Below are 17696 nucleotides of genomic sequence, written 5' to 3'. Positions count from 1 at the left end.
GCGTAGGCGGCAACCTTATGGGATCTGCCTCCCAAGTCCAAGCCCGTAATATCTGGGTTGGAGCGGATATGGCACAACAAGGGTTCCAGGCATAAAATGAAAATCAGTGGAGATAGGGGGCAACCTTGTCATGTACCATTGGCAATCGTAAATGAGGATGAGAAGTGCCCGTTGACCGTAACCTGGGCTGAAGGGGAGGAGTAGAGACGCGAGATCCAGGACATCATATGAGTCCCTATTCCTATGTCGTAAAGTTGCCAACATAAAGTCCCAACTGACCGTGTCGAAGGCCTTTTCTGCGTCCGTTGACAAAAAACAAGTGGGGAGTGACGAAGCTGCCGCCTGGTACATTAAGTTAATCGCCCGTGTGGTGTTATCTCTCGCTTCTTGTAAGGGCATAAAACCCACTTGGGCGGTATGTATCACATTGTGTAGGAGCGGAGACAACCGATATGCCAGAATCTTTGCACACCTCTTCTTTCGGTCGCCTGGAGCCGATATGTCTTCTCTCTTCCGACGCCAAGGTTGAAGGACCTGTGGGTGACGTCACGCTGTGTGTCTGCAGTGAAAGAAGCTGGGTGGGAACGATGAGGTCACCCACAGGTCCTTCAACCTTGGCGTCGGACGAGAGAAGACACATCGGCTCCAGGCGTCCGAGAGAGCACAGTTGAATCAGCAGCAGCATCACCGTGTGCAGGTAAGCATAGTAAACTCCCTAGAGACGAGTATATTACCCTCTCGGACGGCTGTAGCCCATGTATCTTCTCTGTCCGACGCCAAGGTTGAAGGACTTGTGGGTGACGTCACGCTGTGTGTCTGCAGTGAAAGAAGCTGGGTGGGAACGATGAGAAGTGTATGACGTTGATTTGTCAGCATCATACACTTCTGTTCTCAACACCTAGTTGGTAAAAACACAATATACGCCCAGTTGGTAAAACGAGAAAACACGCCCAGTTGTCCATTGAAAAGCTTATTTGCATAAATATAAAATTGCTCATAACTTGGGCAAAAATGATAGTTTAAAAAAAAACAACAACTTTGCTGTTATCTACATTGCAGCGCTGATCACATTCAATAGGAGATAGGGATTTGATAATCTGCTGACAGAGCCTCTTTAAGCCGTTTTCCCCTCTGCAGGCTCCATCTCTAGTTTTTTGTTGTCTCTGAGCTAGTGGGTGGAGCCTAACGGCTGTCATGTCTTCTATACACTGTGCACACACCAAGAAGAGGACATCCTGCTCTCCTATCTCTATCACATATACAGAAGCTGCAGCAACATGGGGGAGATTATACAGCAGTAAGGACCAGTGTAGCTAAGAATCCAGCACTGAAGTGACATAAATCTTTCCAGCAGACGGTCTCTTCTCTACACCCCCTCCGCTCTCAATGAACTTCTATGGGCAGCATGTCTTTGTCTTTCTTGCTCCCGATCTTCATAGACTTGTATTGGTAGGCTGTGAATGGACACATCCCCACTTTCTGCAGTCTGTCAATTCTGCTCTGCAACTAGGGGCTGAACTAGTCTGACAACAGGAGGTGGACAGCAGATTACAGGAAGGCACACACCTAGTGGCAGTAACTTCACACAGAATTTGCATGGATAAAACGACAAAATTTTAGCATTAAAGAGGCTCTGTCACCAGATTTTGCAACCCCTATCTGCTATTGCAGCAGATAGGCGCTGCAATGTAGATTACAGTAACGTTTTTATTTTAAAAAAACGAGCATTTTTGGCCAAGTTATGACCATTTTTGTAATTATGCAAATGAGGCTTGCAAAAGTCCAAGTGGGTGTGTTTAAAAGTAAAAGTCCAAGTGGGTGTGTATTATGTGCGTACATCGGGGCGTTTTTAACACTTTCACTAGCTGGGCGCTCTGATGAGAAGTAAGATCCTCTTCTCTTCAGAACGCCCAGCTTCTGACAGTGCAGATCTGTGACGTCACTCACAGGTCCTGCATCGTGACGGCCACATCGGCACCAGAGGCTACAGTTGATTCTGCAGCAGCATCAGCGTTTGCAGGTAAGTCGATCTTACCTGCAAACGCTGATGCTGCTGCAGAATCAACTGTAGCCTCTGGTGCCGATGTGGCCGTCACGATGCAGGACCTGTGAGTGACGTCACAGATCTGCACTGTCAGAAGCTGGGCGTTCTGAAGAGAAGAGGATGTTACTTCTCTTCACAGCGCCCAGCTAGTAAAAGTATTAAAAACGCCCCGATGTACGCACCTAATACACGCCCACTTGGACTTTTACTTTTAAACACACCCACTTGGACTTTTGCAAGCCTCATTTGCATAATTACAAAAATGGTCATAACTTGGCCAAAAATGCTCGTTTTTTAAAAATAAAAACGTTACTGTAATCTACATTGCAGCGCCTATCTGCTGCAATAGCAGATAGGGGTTGCAAAATCTGGTGACAGAGCCTCTTTAAGTAAATTACGATGTTTAGCAGCTCCCCTGGCAAGATCACCTAATCTCCACGTTCCTGAGTCTATAGCTAGTCGTAGACATTAGATAGCTGTTCACCCCACAGTTAACATACCTGTTCTGCTTGGCTAAACGCTCAGAATATTTCAGTGGGGAGGGGAATAAGTGGCTATCTGACACCTCTGGCAGCCACTTATTTCAAATAGAAAAAATGGATCAGATATGTAATGAACCAGCCCCCCGTTGGCAGGTCCCATAGAGTTTGTACGTGTTCTTTTTGTTGGGATCATTTTAAAAATTAAACACCAGCAGCAATTCATAGTATTCTGGAGTTGGGTGTCATTCATTGTTGGTAACTGTGGCTAGTACCTTCATGACAAACACTGTCGCTGTATGATTTATTCATGACTGCTGTGCGCTGATGCCAGGCTTATCAGCCTTGGAAGGTGATCTCTACTATTCATGGCATTGTAATTAATTAATTGACTAATTTCTGGGCACGTTCAACTCTGTTTCTATTTATACAATTCTATTATCTGAAATTCTCTGATGCAGGGTATGGTCTTTTTATGGTTTTGAGTGACCCAATTTAGCAGCGGCTATAAATGTTAGTAGTTATTTTTGGCTCTTGCTTTCACTTATTGAGAGATTTGAGCAAATGACACTGCGGAGAAGGGAGATGGACACCGCTCTGAGTTTTGGATTGGGGGTAATACAGTGGTCTTATGGCACATGCACATGGCAAAGCTGTGTGCTTGAACCTGGTACAGTGGCACACTAAAGGTGGGTATACATGAGCAGATATCACCCTTGTTTGCCACTTTTAAAACTAGCCCCGATCGGCAATCGTTTGTGCCCTTTTAAACGGAGCAATGATCATTTTACTACGACCGTTCGTCCCCATGCATTTGCATCAAGTCGGCAGCACATATATCTGTTGATACAGGGGCAGGTGCTGCAAACCCATTTTGTTGGGCCGCATAAAGGGTTTGTCCACACACAATGGAATTGCTGCAGAAAATTTCTTCAGCAATTCCGTTGAAAGTTGCAGACTTTCCGCTGCGGCAGAAACACACCATTTCCTGCATTTTTTACGGCAGAAAATGGTGCGTATTTTGCTGCGTTTTTCACAATGCTGGGATATGGTGACATCTCCTCTGGAAAACGCAGCAATTCTGTCCAAATTCTGCAGCCGGAATTGACAAGCTGCGGTCCGAAGGTTATGCACCGCAGGTCAATTTCGGCTTGGAATTTTATATTTGTTATATCTCCTCCACTATGCTGCTACTGTCGCTGCGTGTTTTCAATCCGCAATTCTGGACGGAAAAAAATGCAGCAATTCCGCTGCGTGTGGACTAGCCCAAAAGGTGCGATCAGTCAATAAACTAGCGTTTCCCGTTCATAAGGTGAAAGAGCAGCCAATCATTGGCCGTTTTAAAAGGGCCTTAAGTCCCTAAAGACCATGGGTGGGGAAACTTTTTTTTCTGCCAGGGGCCATTTGGATATTTATAACCTCATTCGCGGGCCATACAAAGTTATCAACTTTAAAAATGAGCCTACTCTATTTGGTCAAACATTTAATTAACTCCCCTCTGTTGTGATGGCTGGAACTGCTTCTCTTTGAGGCTTGTGATGTTAGCCGGTATTGATGTTGCGTCGGTCAGTCTGGAGCGCAGTCGACTCTTAACAATGGTAAGTTTTGAAAAGAACTCGCTGCTGTAAGTTGTCGTGACTTACTTAAAGGGGTTTTCACATCAGAGACATTTATGAGATATCCACAGGATAGGTCCTAAATGTCAGATGCGGGTCCCACCTCTGGGACGAAGCCCCCAAAACCCCATTCTACCTCTTTGTGTTCCGGCTGATTTCTAACAATGAAGAACCATAACTTCCATAGTAGTGAATGGCAGTTACGGAAGAAGCGTAGCAGGCGAGTTATGCTGTTTCCGTAACTACTATTCAGTTCTATGGGACTTACGGAAACCGCGTAGCTCAGCAAGTTACGCTGTTTTCTTCGTGGTCGGAGATCACATGCTTCAGCACAAAACCGAGCGGTAAAATGGTGTTTAGGGAGGCTGTTCTCTGTTCTTGAGATAGACCTGGGACCCAGAGGTGGGACCCGCATCTATCAGACATTTATGACATATCCTGAGGATTGAAAAAGACCCTCCACTTGTCACGGGTCGAAACGTTGCCATTTTTTACTGGATGTTTGACCAATAAAAGAACATATTGATTGAAATTTGGGAGATTTGTGCTGTTGTTCAACCACACTTTTTCTGAGGATATCCTGTGAATATATCATAAATGTCATAATTGATCAAAAAAAGCCCCTTTAAGTCTCCTGACCTCACTTCAAGTAGGGCGCGTGGACGAATTGTGACTCGTTTAAAAAAACAAAAAAAATCTGCAGCATAAAAACACACTTTTTCCACATCAAAATGTAAAGACCGCACCAAAAAAACGCATCAAAAAACGCATTCTTAGGCCCGGTGTTTTTTGCAGCGTTTTTCACTCGCGGCCTTTTAGCGCCGCGGGCATAAAACGCCACAAAATAAGCTTTCCCTGCTTCCCATTGATGTCAGAGGCGTAATCGTGTGAAGATAGGGCATGTGCCTTTCTCCCGCGAGCCGGTTTTACCACTCGCGGGAGAAAACCGCCTCCGCCTCCCATTGAAATCAATGGGAGGCATTTTCGGCCGGTTTTTGGTGAGTTTTGCGGCGCGGTTTCCGCGTCAAAAAATTTGTCAAACTTTGTGTGAACATACCCTAAGATTCGGATTTTACCTGCGGAACTACTTTGTATACCTGTGGTTTTGATACGGATTTACTGGACCAAATTTCGCCACGTGTTCATTCTGCCAATCTGCCTTCTCTTTCTCTAAGGCCCTATTCAGACAATAAGGAAACTTAGGCATCTTTATTTTAAAAGGACCGTTTGAACGGCCCAGGAAAAAATAGTACATGTCCTATTTTTTGCAGTTTTCCCAGGTCCCTCAATAGACTCAAGTATAAAAGGGATCCATGAAAACGGGTCCCGCACGGGTGCAAATCAGCCGTGAAAAATTTCAGGTTTTTTTATGGCCGATTTGACACCTGGTCATCTGAATAAAGCCTTAGGGTATGTTCGCACGCTTACCAAAATCTTCTGAAAATACGGAGCTGTTTTTAAAAGAAAACAGCTCCTGATTTTCAGACGTTTTTCTAACAACTCGCGTTTTTCGTGGCGTATTTTACGGCCATTATTGGAGATGTTTTTTAATGGAGTCAATGAAAAACGCCTCCAAAAACATCCCAAGAAGTGACATGCACTTTTTCGCGGTCGTCTTTTTTTCCGCCGTATTTTTGACAGCGACGTGTAAAATTACACCTCGTGGGAACAGAACAGTGTAAATCCCATTGCAAGCAATGAGCAGATGTTTGGAGGCGTAATGGTGCCGTTTTTTTCAGGCATAATTCGAGGCGTAAACGGCCCGAATTACGTCTGAAACCACTGCGTGTGAACATACCTTTACAATAGAGCTGTGTTATGGGCCCCGCACAGCGTGTAGGTGGGAGCTTATCTGTGCAGGGTAAATCGGTGCAGGAGCCGCAGTGCTTAAATATCTTGTGCCTCTTTTTTTTAAGGATAGTTGGGGTCCCGGCAGTCAGACTCCAATGAGGAAGTGATGGTGTATCCTAACCATATGCTATCGCTTTATAGATGTTGAAAACGCTCCAGTTGCTCAGTATTTGGTAGATACAGGATTGTTCTTTGTTTGGCCAGCTGAAGGTACTCCGTCGTCTGAATGACGTAGATGATGCAGAACAATGGATTGCTTGGAGCCATACAGCCAGAGTAAATATGCAAAACTTCTTGAATTCTAGTTTGTTACGTTGTACCCACTGTTTGCTTGTGTTTTGTAAATCGTATCTGTATCTTATTTTTGTAATAAGATTGAAATTGGATTAAATTGTAAAGTTGTCCACAGAATTACGTTTTTTTATTCCGGCAGCTGTAGCGTAGGAGGCTGATTTGGCAATTTGTTGTAAAGCATAATGGAAGCCTTTAGGAAAAATGTAAAATGTTAACCGTAAGACGCATCTCCATTGCCCTCTTCCAAAAAGATGGCTATTGTCAAATGTATAATGGACCCTGTGCACCCAGCATCTGCCAAAAGTGTCCTTTTGGCGTATGCCGGGCTGGTATGCTTCAACATACCATTTTTTGGTGTTTTTTTTTTTTTCCAGTAGTCTGCTGCTTTATTATACATATATAAATTGTAAACTGTGGTATACGTTTTATTACAATGACTTTCTATGGGCAACGTATATGCCACTGTATGCCAACACAGTGGTATACGGCACAGCTCTCTAAAGGGAGGTATCAGTCGGGAATACTCTCGACATATATATATATTCGACGGAAAGAAAAAGCGAAGTATGAATAGAGCTGTAAGCTGGTCATATATTGGGGATTTCAGACGGACGTTTTCTGATAGACTTGATGCTCACTGTTAGTCTATGAAGGTTGTCGTTCTGAACGATAACGTCGTAAGTTAAATCGATAAATCTACAATCTCCACTTTGATCTGTGACCTGGTCTGGGCTACTATTGATGGGTTGCTGATCTGACATTTGGCATGAATGACTTTCCAAGGACCACACCAGACAACAACCCAAAAAAAATCCAACAGATCAACTTTTTCACAGATATTTGTCTTCGATCAGCATCGATCACGTTTGTTCGCGTCACGATATGCGTGCAACCATCTGCAGAAAGTGGGCTAAATCGTCATATTTGGCCATTCATGATCTCTGGTTTAAGGTCAGCTTTAGTCTTCTAGGAGATGAAACTCTATGGTTACTGAGACAGGAAGTTTTGTCGCTAACCGTGATGTAGACAGTAGGACATCATTTATAACAGAAGGGGCCGCACATAGGGAAATGACTGCAATACTGTTACATCACCTGTTGTATCTGTTACATAAGTCACCGTTCGTTTTGTCATTTTAATAAGTACATAAACACTCCTATTTCATAAAAATAAGACCCCTTTCAAAAAAATGATCTAAATATCCGCCTGTAATACCCCTCCGAAATGTATGAACGGATCAGTTGCCTTAGTAAAAAAAAAAAGAATTGTTATTTGCGTTCGTTTTCCTTGCGATCACCTGATGTATAGAAGTCTTCCTTACAAGCCTGCTGTAGGATATTGGCATCTTACAAGAGAACATGTGTACAATTGATTTCCAACGTGGAGATCCTGGTTAGAATTCAGGTCACGTCTCAAGGAGATAGAGATGAGTCAGACCTGTGTAAAGGTAAAAAATAAATTGTATGGCAGTCTAATAAAATATGTTGTAACGGCAGCGTAATGGACTTGTATGATTGTTTAACTGTAAAATGGCATTGTAGAACTGTGACTTTGACCATTGATACCTCACTGGAGGAAAGAATACGCAGATGTTGTCTTTACTGTTTGCAATATGACATTTTCATCTTTATCCCAAATGACATATTTACAGTTGGAGCAGACCTTGTTGTGGGTGCTGCTCTGCATTATGTTTGCTGTCAAACAGGTTCCCAAGATCAGATCCCAAACCTCCTCATCCTCCTTATAACCAGTTTTGCAATAGAGGGAGAAAAAATAGGGTCACTACTTTTATATGGATTTTTATAGGTTATTGATATTTTGACATTTTCTTGTGATGGTAAGACAGTGAAATGTACTTATTATTATGCTCAGATGGTGGATCTGCAATATATTTTACAGCTCCCCTGTATGTGGGTGGTCCTGAGGAATAGTACTCGTATAATGGTCCCATCAGTGCCCACGTAATACCAGCCTCTGTCCCTAGAAGTCTTCTTTTATAATGATCGATGTTCCTGATCTTAGTTCTAGTCCTGCACGGTCTTCATAGTGACTCTTTCATGCCTGTAGGGTTTTTCTCGTTTTAATGCATAGCAGGCAATCTCTCTGCACACACAGGAGCATACTGCGCCTCCACGTTCTCCATCTCCATTTTATATGGAGCATACAGAAAAAAAATTCTCGGAGATCGCGTATTAAAAAATATTGTGGCCTCTTAAAAGGTATGTTGTATGATAAAAGACAACCCCAGTCTATATGCCCGATTTAAGTCCTTCTTTCTGGCAGCTGCAGTGAAAATCTTTGGCTGGTTGTGGCTTTTTCCTGCAAAATAGGCTCTTTTCTGGGATGTGGGGATCCGAACCCACATCGATGGGACAACCCCTTTTATAAGGAGCTATTCTGTCCTAGATATATTGCTTCCAGGGGAAAACATGGTGCCATACAGTGGCACCATAGGGCAGCACACAGAGTGTTGACGGCTCTGTAATCCATAACCATGGGAAGTCCATGCCCGCAGCTCTGAAGTGTAAATGGACCCTATTTATGGTTTTGAATGCTCAGATTCCTTTTGAGACTTTGATAATTGTTTTGTGTAAACAAGACCTTATTTCCTGAAAGTTGTTGCAATGTATCATTGTAGGTGAAAGCTGTGGACGAGACTTGGTCCGGTTTCCAGTCTCTGAATGTGGACAAATTATTTTTCCTTTCGGTAACGGCAAGCTGAGGTATATTCGGTTTCATCACTTTTATTGTACGTAAAATTAAGCGATCTAAAGACCGGGTAAAGGCCTGTTCACATCCGAGTTGGCTTTCCGTTGAGGGGTTGCGTCTGAAGTTTGTCAACGGATGCCTCAGTTTGTATCTCCATTGATATCCATGGTGACGGAAACATTTCTAATGGTTTTCGTTTGTCGCCACTCCATCAGGTTTCTGTTTTTTTGACGAATCTATAGCGCAGTCGTTTTGCAGAACAAGTCGTAGTTTTTCACAACATTAGTTATTGTACCGTATAATGTACTGGGAAACTAGAGAAAAATAATTGTGGAATGGGAAAAAAACTTTTCGGCTTTCGTTTTTACGGCGTTCGCCATGCGGTAAAAACGACATGTTAACTTTTATCTGCAGGTCAATGTGATTACGGCGATACCAAATTTACGCTCCTCAACATTTGAAATTGCAAGCCAAGTATGAAAAGTTTTGGAAATGTGGAAATCGCAGCATCGATTGACATGTTAAAGATATACAAATGATAAGAAAATGGAAACAAAATATTCCAAACCCCTTGATTTATTCAGTATAGAGTATGAGCGCCACGTACAGAAATACACGCACTTACACGCCTTTTCTTGCGATCAATGAGGTTATTAATGGATGTCTGAGGAATGTTTTGCCACGCTGAATGCACTTCGGCACACAAATCATCAAGATTGGCTGCCAGCAGCTTCCTTTGCAATTGCTGACCAATGACATCCCAGATGTGCTCGATAGGAGACCATTCCGGAGACGCTGCAGGCCATGGTATCACGTTTAGGCCACGCAGGCTGCTCACAGTAGCACAAGCAACATGCAGCCTGGCATTGTCCTGTTGAAAAACTGCTTCAGGGACTCTTTAGAGAAATAGCAGTAACACTGGTTCAACGACCAAATCCATGTAACGCCGAGCTGTTCGTGTACCTGAGATGAAAACTAGAGGGGTCCGGCTACTGTACTATGCCACCCCGCGCCATAATCTAGGGAGAAGGACCAGTGTGATGTACCCATGCGAAGGCCTCTTCATGGCGTTGCCCAATGCGGTGTCCAGACCAATCTCCGACTATCATTGCATCCGAGACAAAAGGGGGATTCATTGCTGAAGAGGATAGACCTTAATTCCAGCCTCCGTTGCCGTCTTGCTTTGCACCATGATAGTCTTTTGAGAGTGGTGGCGTGTGATCAATGGAACACCTGTAGCTGGATATCTGACTTGTAGCCTAATGTCATTCAAAGTCCTTCTGATGGTTTGTGTTGACACTGGTTGCCGCCCTAGGCTTGGGATGTGACCTCCAATTTGACTTACAGTACAGAATGGAACACTATGCGCCATTCTTCCAATCAGATGATCCGTCCGTGCAGAGGACACGCAACGTTGAAAAGTGCTGACATCTTGGTCTAGACGCGTAGCAATCTGCTGGAGTAATAAACCAAGGTCTTACATCACAGTTCAAGGATTCTGTCACTCTCCGTTTGCGATAACTGGCATGTCGATGAATAGGAGGCATCGCACAATCCTCCCACACCACTTGATCCGATTTTTTCTTTTTTTTTTTTTTTTTTTTTTTTTTTTAATGCCAAAAAAACGTTGCTTTCAATCTGACTCCCACATGCTTGAAAATTTGGCCATTTGCAGATCTTGATGACACCTGCTGCTTCCTCGATTTGCATAACCTTCTGGCTTGTCCTTCTTGGTGTTGCAATTTTGTGTGTGTGTTGGTTTTTATTATTTATTTATTTTACAAAGAACCAATTGTTAGAAAAATTTGTTTTGTGCCACCATATCTTTGTATTTTTCAGTTGATTTAGGGCTTGCTTGCGGGACAAGCTGTAGATTTTGTTGGTACCATTTTGGGGTACATGCAAAAAATTTTGTAATTTTGTCACCAGGTTTTTTTAAGGTGTTCACCGTGCAGCGTAAATGTTATTTTGTAATAGTTTGAACTTTTAGGGTATGTGCAAACGCTAGCTGTCATTTACGTGTGAAAAGACAGACTGTTTTCAAGAGAAAACAGCTGCCTCGTTTCACACGTAAATGCTCCTCCTCGCATTTTGCGAGGCGTCTGAGACGCTCGTAAATCTTGAGCTGTGCTTCATTGAGTTCAATGAAGAACAGCTCAAATTACGAGGCAGTCCATTTACGTCAAACGACGACGCGTAAATTACAGGTTGTCTGCACAGTACGTCGGCAAACCCATTCAAATGAATGGGCAGATGTTTGCCGACGTATTGCAGTCCTATTTTAAGACGTAAAACGAGGCATAATACGCCTCGTTTACGTCTGAAAATAGGTCGTGTGAACCCAGCCTAAGGCTGGATTCACACGAGCATGTCCGGTCTGTAAAGGACGGAACGTATTTCGGCTGCAAGTCCCGGACCGAACACACTGCAGGGAGCCGGGCTCCTTGCATCATGGTTACGCCTCATTCACACGACAGGGTCCGATTGTCGGCCGATAAAATCGGCCGTTTTTCCCGGCCGGTTTGCATCCGTTCCGGGCCGTGTTGCCGTTTTTAACGGCCGATTTCGACCCATTTTGCATCCGTTTTTTTTTTTTCCCTGTCCGTTTTAAAATCGGATGAATTTCATTTAAATTTGTTGCCACACACAGCCCTTTGTAGATAATGCCACCCAGCCCCCTGTTGGTAATGCCACCCTGCCCCCTGTTGGTAATGCCACCCTGCCCCCTGTTGGTAATGCCACCCTGCCCCTTGTAGGTGATGCCACCCTGCCCCCTGTAGGTGATGCCACCCAGCCCCCTGTAGGTGATGCCACCCAGCCCCCTGTAGGTTGCACCCATCCCCCCCCCACATTCCAGGAGAAGTCACTGACTTCAATGTCCATATATGGACAGTGTAGTCACTGACTTCTCCTGGAGAGGAATTCCCTGCCACAGGTCGGGGATTCCGCTGCAGAAGTGAGTGACATCGCTGTGTCCATATATGGACAGTGTAGTCACTCACTTCTCCTGTATCGAAATCCCCGGCCGGGGATTGGGGATTCCGACTCCTACAGGGAGCAAAAAAAGATCACCCTCCTCCTCCTCACATGCACTCTGCACTGTGAGGAGGAGAGACAGCGCCCGAGCGTCAGAATACATGGCCGTCACTCGGGACACATTCCGGTGATGGCCGCGTATTACCCGGCCCCATAGACTTCTATGGGAGCCGGGCGGCCGGGTAAACGGCCGAAAATAGGGCATGTCCCATTTTTGACGGCCAGGTTTCCCGGGCTGTCAAAAAATCGGTCGTGTGAATAGCCCCATTAGGGGTCTATTGTTCCTAATGCAGCCGGGTGACGGCCGATTTATGAACGGCCGTCACCCGGCCGGGAAACCCTCTCGTGTGAATAAGGGCTTATCTACGACGCTAGGAGTCCCTGCCTCGCTGCAGGACAACTGTCCCGTACTGTAATCATGTTTTCAGTACGGGACAGTAGTTCCACGGAGAGGCAAGGACTCCTAGCATCGTACATAACTATGCAGTGTGTTCGGTCTGGGACTTGCGGCCGAAATACGTTCCGTCCTTTACGGTCCGAACATGCTCATGTGAATTCGGCCTTACAGATGCAGAGATACCAATTATCTTTATTTAATTTTACTGTAGGGGAAAAATGGGAAAGGTTGTGTGTGTTTTTTTTTGTTTTTTTTTGTTTTTAGTTTTTTCTACGTTTAAAGAGGCTCTGTCACCAGATTTTGCAACCCCTATCTGCTATTGCAGCAGATAGGCGCTGCAATGTAGATTACAGTAACGTTTTTATTTTTTAAAAACGAGCATTTTTGGCCAAGTTATGACCATTTTCGTATTATGCATATGAGGCTTGCAAAAGTACAACTGGGCGTGTTGAAAATTAAAAGTACAACTGGGCGTGTATTATGTGCGTACATCGGGGCGTGTTTACTACTTTTACTAGCTGGGCGTTGTGTATAGAAGTATCATCCACTTCTCTTCAGAACGCCCAGCTTCTGGCAGTGCAGATCTGTGACGTCACTCACAGGTCCTGCATCGTGTCAGACGAGCGAGGACACATCGGCACCAGAGGCTACAGTTGATTCTGCAGCAGCATCAGCATTTGCAGGTAAGTAGCTACATCGACTTACCTGCAAACGCCGATGCTGCTGCAGAATCATCTGTAGCCTCTGGTGCCGATGTGTCCTCGCTCGTCTGACACGATGCAGGACCTGTGAGTGACGACACAGCGTGATCTCTTGAGAACACGGCTGTGTCTGCACTGCCAGAAGCTGGGCGTTGTGAAGAGAAGTGGATGATACTTCTCATCAGAACGCCCAGCTAGTAAAAGTAGTAAACACGCCCCGATGTACGCACATAATACACGCCCAGTTGTACTTTTACTTTTCAACACGCCCAGTTGTACTTTTGCAAGCCTCATTTGCATAAATACGAAAATGGTCATAACTTGGCTAAAAATGCTCGTTTTTTAAAAATAAAAACGTTACTGTAATCTACATTGCAGCGCCGATCTGCTGCAATAGCAGATAGGGGTTGCAAAATCTGGTGACAGAGCCTCTTTAATTCCTATTTTTTAACTGCTTTTTTGCTTTTTTTTTAAATCAAACAACTTTTTATTGAATGTGGACAGCATACAATAAACATCTGATACAGACCAAAAAATACTTTTTCATTTGTGTTACAGGATATACAATACATGCATAGCCCATCTAGATCACCTGTGCATTACCCTTCATCCCGTATCTCTCCCTCCCTCCCATCTTCCTTCAATCCACCCTCCATCCCCTCACCTCCCTCTTCCCACCTCATGGGAATAGATGTCTAGATGTTTCAATGGTAAGCCCTCCACTGCATCCTAAAAGCAAACCCCCATCCCTGCCCCTCCAACTCAAGCATTCCCCCCCCCCCAGGCAGCACCCCCATCTTCCCCTGGCCCTTCCATCCACCCTTCCCATTGCGTCATACTTTCAGAGCAAAAAGCTCCCGCAGAAGTACCTTGAGGAGTCTCCTACTGACCTGTCTCTCCGTAACTGTACAACCATTTACCCCATTGTTTGTCATACTTGTGCATTGCCCCACGTTTCAGATATACCCCTCGTTCCAAAGATACCGTGCGGTTAACATACCCCACTAGTTCAGAGACCCCCGGTATCCTCTTGCAACCAATATTTTGCTATCAGTTTCCTTGCATGATATAGGACTTTTTTAATAGATAGTAATTCAGCTCCATCTCCTCCCTTCCCCCCCCCCATAAATCCCAGGAGATAGATCTTAGGGTTCAACGGAAAATCCCTACCATACACCCTTGTTACCATGCCTCTAACCTCCCCCCAATATCCATTTAGCATTGGACAGCTCCAGAACATATGCTTCAAGTCCGCCCCATCAGACGAACATCTTGGACTACTTTTTTACTTTTTAATATTGGTCCCCATAGGGCAGACTTGACTGCAATACATATGTATTGCAGTATATTGTGTTTTTAAACCGGTTCAGCGCTTGATAGGAGCCTTCATTAGGCCCCCAGGCTGCCCTGACCTCCATTGGCACCCTGTGATCATGTCTCACGGGGGTGGCGATGGTCTGCTGGAAGGGGCAGCCCCCCTTTTTCTAACGGCTTACATGCTGTTGTCGCTATTGAACGTGGCATCTAAGTGATTTAAGTGGCTAGTTATCTTCGATCCCGATCGTTGCAGTGAGGTGTTGGTTGTAACATACAGCGGACACCCGCTGAGTATGGAGTGCGCTCAATCTGCTCCATACCCCCCTTCTCACTTATGATGTAACCCTATGTCAACTGTCGGGTATGGGTTAAATGGGTATTCCCAACTAAGTGGTGGTTACCGAGCTGAAAATGACATCTATCTCCAGAATGGAGGTCATCAGACTCCCTTCCTGCCTGGTAAGCTGCTTTTTTTTTTTTTTTTTTGCTTGCTCTCCCCATCCATTCCTATGGAAGTTGCAACCTCTCCCGAGCCCGCTTACTCGCGTGGAAGTTCCATAAATGTTTTAGCTGGGAATACCCCTCTTAAAGAGGGAAATGAAGGTAGTTTTCAAGCACTACTGGAAAAGTACCAGTTCCACTCCATTTGCTATACTGTTGTTCACAAGTCTTCATCTACCTTTATGGTTGGCATTACATTATTTTGTAATTTGCAGTTATTGGAATAGTAAGGTAAAAAAAAGTTTGTCACCAAGCAAAACTAAGTAACTCTCTTTTTTTCCCCTATACTTCTGCCAAACTTTGCCACATTTCTTGATTTTCATGTATTTACATCATTTGAGTGAGATATGGAGAGGAGACCAAATTTTTAGGAAAAAAAACATACTGTACTGCTTATCCCCTTCTTCCTATGGCAATAAACATGTATTCTCCACCAATCCAAGCAATCAAGTTTATGGGACTGATGGCGGTCGGCCGATCACCCGGTGCACGTTGGGTAGGCTTGGTCAACCGTCTGCTATGTGAGTTGTACAGCAGACTTTATAATCAAAATTTGTATGTTGACATTGGTTATAATGGTTTCAAGACCATGATGGCCTTTAACGTTTGGAGCTGTGGGAGTTTTGTGCTTTTTGAGAGCTTCTCTATTTGCTACTGCTGTACCAGGCTGCACCCTGCGCCCCTGTGGGAGTCCTTGTTTTATAGGATGGAGCAGCTGGAGAATGTTCTATCTCATGTGATCAGGGTATTTACCTGGAGGCGCTCTGCTGTGCGAGGTTATACATTCTAATTACTAAGGGCTTTGCTTCTTGGTTTCATGTAATCTGAAATGCAGGGATTCCTTTTGTGGTTTTTAGTTGCTCCCAGGGGTTTTCCCTTCAAGCCTTGTTCTTTTCCTTGTAGTAAAGCCACATCATTATGATAACTGATACCAGAATGACTGCAGAGAAGTGTTAGATTCATTCATGCATTTTATGAAGTCCTGTAAAGAAGGCTGTATTCATAGAGAAGCTGTTCTTTGAAATTTGGGGAATAGCATTTTAAAGGGACACACCGGACAAAAGTAAACTTTCCCATGTGTACCATTATGGTATTCCATGTGTCAGTCTCTCACCTGTTCTTTTTCTTGCTGCTTCTTTCTCTATATATCAGACTGGGATGGTTGTTAGCAGCAGTGGGAATCCGACTCGGTGACCCGATTTCTCTACTTGATTCTATGATGATCTATGTGTCCCCCATCACAGGCTTCAGCAGTTCCTGCACCACACTAGTTTTGCAAAGGGTCACTTTATGAATTGAATTACTGAAATTTAACTTTTTGATATTCTAATTAATTGAGAAAGACTAGTATATTGAGGTTGCATAAGTCGTCATTTTCGGCAAGAAGTCTTCAGAATGCCAAACAAAAACAAATGGGTATGTATAAGGCAAAACCTTTAACCCCTTCCAGCTTTGGCCACTTTTGACCTTCCTGACAGAGCCTCCTTTTTCAAATCTGACACGTTTCACTTTGTGCTAATAACTTCGGAATACTTTCACCTATCCAAGTGATTCTGAGATTTTCTTGTGACACATTGGACTTTGTTAGGGTATGTGCACACGATAACGTCAATTACGGCTGAAATTACGGAGCTGTTTTCAGAAGAAAACAGCTCCTGCATTTCAGACGTAATTGCTTGTACTCGCGTTTTGCGAGGCGTCAATTACGGCCGTAATTTGGAGCTGTTCTTCATTGAAGTCAATGAAAAACTGATCCAATTACGTCCCAAGAAGTGTTCTGCATTTCTTTTGACGACGCTGTTATTTTACGCGCCATCTCTTGACAGTGACGCGTAAAATTATAGGTCGTCGGCACAGTACGTCGGCAAACCCATTGAAATTAATGGGCAGATGTTTGCCGACTTATTTGAGCCGTGTTTTCAGGCGTAATTCGAGGCGTAAAACGCCCCATTTACGCCTGAAAATAGGTCGTGTGAACCCAGCCTTACTGTTAAAATTTGCTCGGTACATTTAGTATTTAATTGTGAAAAACATCCAAATTTAGTGAAAGATTGCAAAAATTAGCACTTTTCTAAAATTTGAAATGTATCTGCTTGTAAGACAGGCAGTTATACCACACAAAATTGTTACTAATTAACATCCCCCATATGTCTACTTTAGATTGCCATTGTTTTTTGAACATCCTTTAATTTTTATAGGACGTTCCAAGGCTTAGAACTTTAGCAGCAATTTCTCACATTTTCAAGAAAATGTCAAAAGGCTATTTTTTCAGGAACCGGTTCAGTTGTGAAGTGACTTTTAGGGCCTTATATATTAGAAACCCCCATTTAAAAAATGTCATCCCTCAAAGTATTCAAAACCGCATTTAGAAAGTTTCTTAACCTTTTAGACATTTCACAGGAATTAAAGCAAAGTCGAGGTGAAATGTACAAATGTAAAAAAAAAATAATTTTTTTAAGAAATTCATATTTAATCCATTTTATTTTATTTTTTATTTTTTTTAAACACAAAGTTTTACCTGAGAAACTCAACTCAATATTTATTGCTCAGGTTCTACAGTTTTAGGAAATATCCCACATGTGGCCCAAGTGTGCTTATGGATTGAAGCACAGGCCTCAGAAACAAAGGACCACCTAGTGGATTTCGGGCCTCCTTTTTATTAGAATATATTTTAGGCACCATGTCCGGTCTGAATGGCTCTTGCGGTGCCAAAACAGTGGAAATCCCCCTAAAGTGAACCTCATTTAGGAA

General features: G+C 43.8%; 1 protein-coding gene across 7 annotated transcripts in view; it reads left to right on the top strand.

The window, feature by feature from the left end:
• Nucleotides 1–17696, top strand: part of NUMB (NUMB endocytic adaptor protein) — a 109926-nt gene that overhangs the window by 36776 nt on the left and 55454 nt on the right. Inside the window, exon 1 of one of the 7 annotated variants that reach the window (XM_075844544.1) lies at nucleotides 6244–6266. The exons of the other annotated variants lie outside the window; for them this stretch is intronic. The gene's annotated coding sequence lies outside the window, so the exon portion shown is untranslated. Of the gene's footprint in view, nucleotides 1–6243; nucleotides 6267–17696 lie in introns of those variants that run through there. 7 annotated transcript variants of the gene reach the window in all.

This window comes from Rhinoderma darwinii, chromosome 12 (assembly GCF_050947455.1).
Source record: "Rhinoderma darwinii isolate aRhiDar2 chromosome 12, aRhiDar2.hap1, whole genome shotgun sequence".
Classification (NCBI taxonomy): domain Eukaryota; kingdom Metazoa; phylum Chordata; class Amphibia; order Anura; family Rhinodermatidae; genus Rhinoderma; species Rhinoderma darwinii.
Note: the sequence above shows the minus strand (reverse complement) of the source record. Positions and strands in the feature narration are given on the sequence as shown.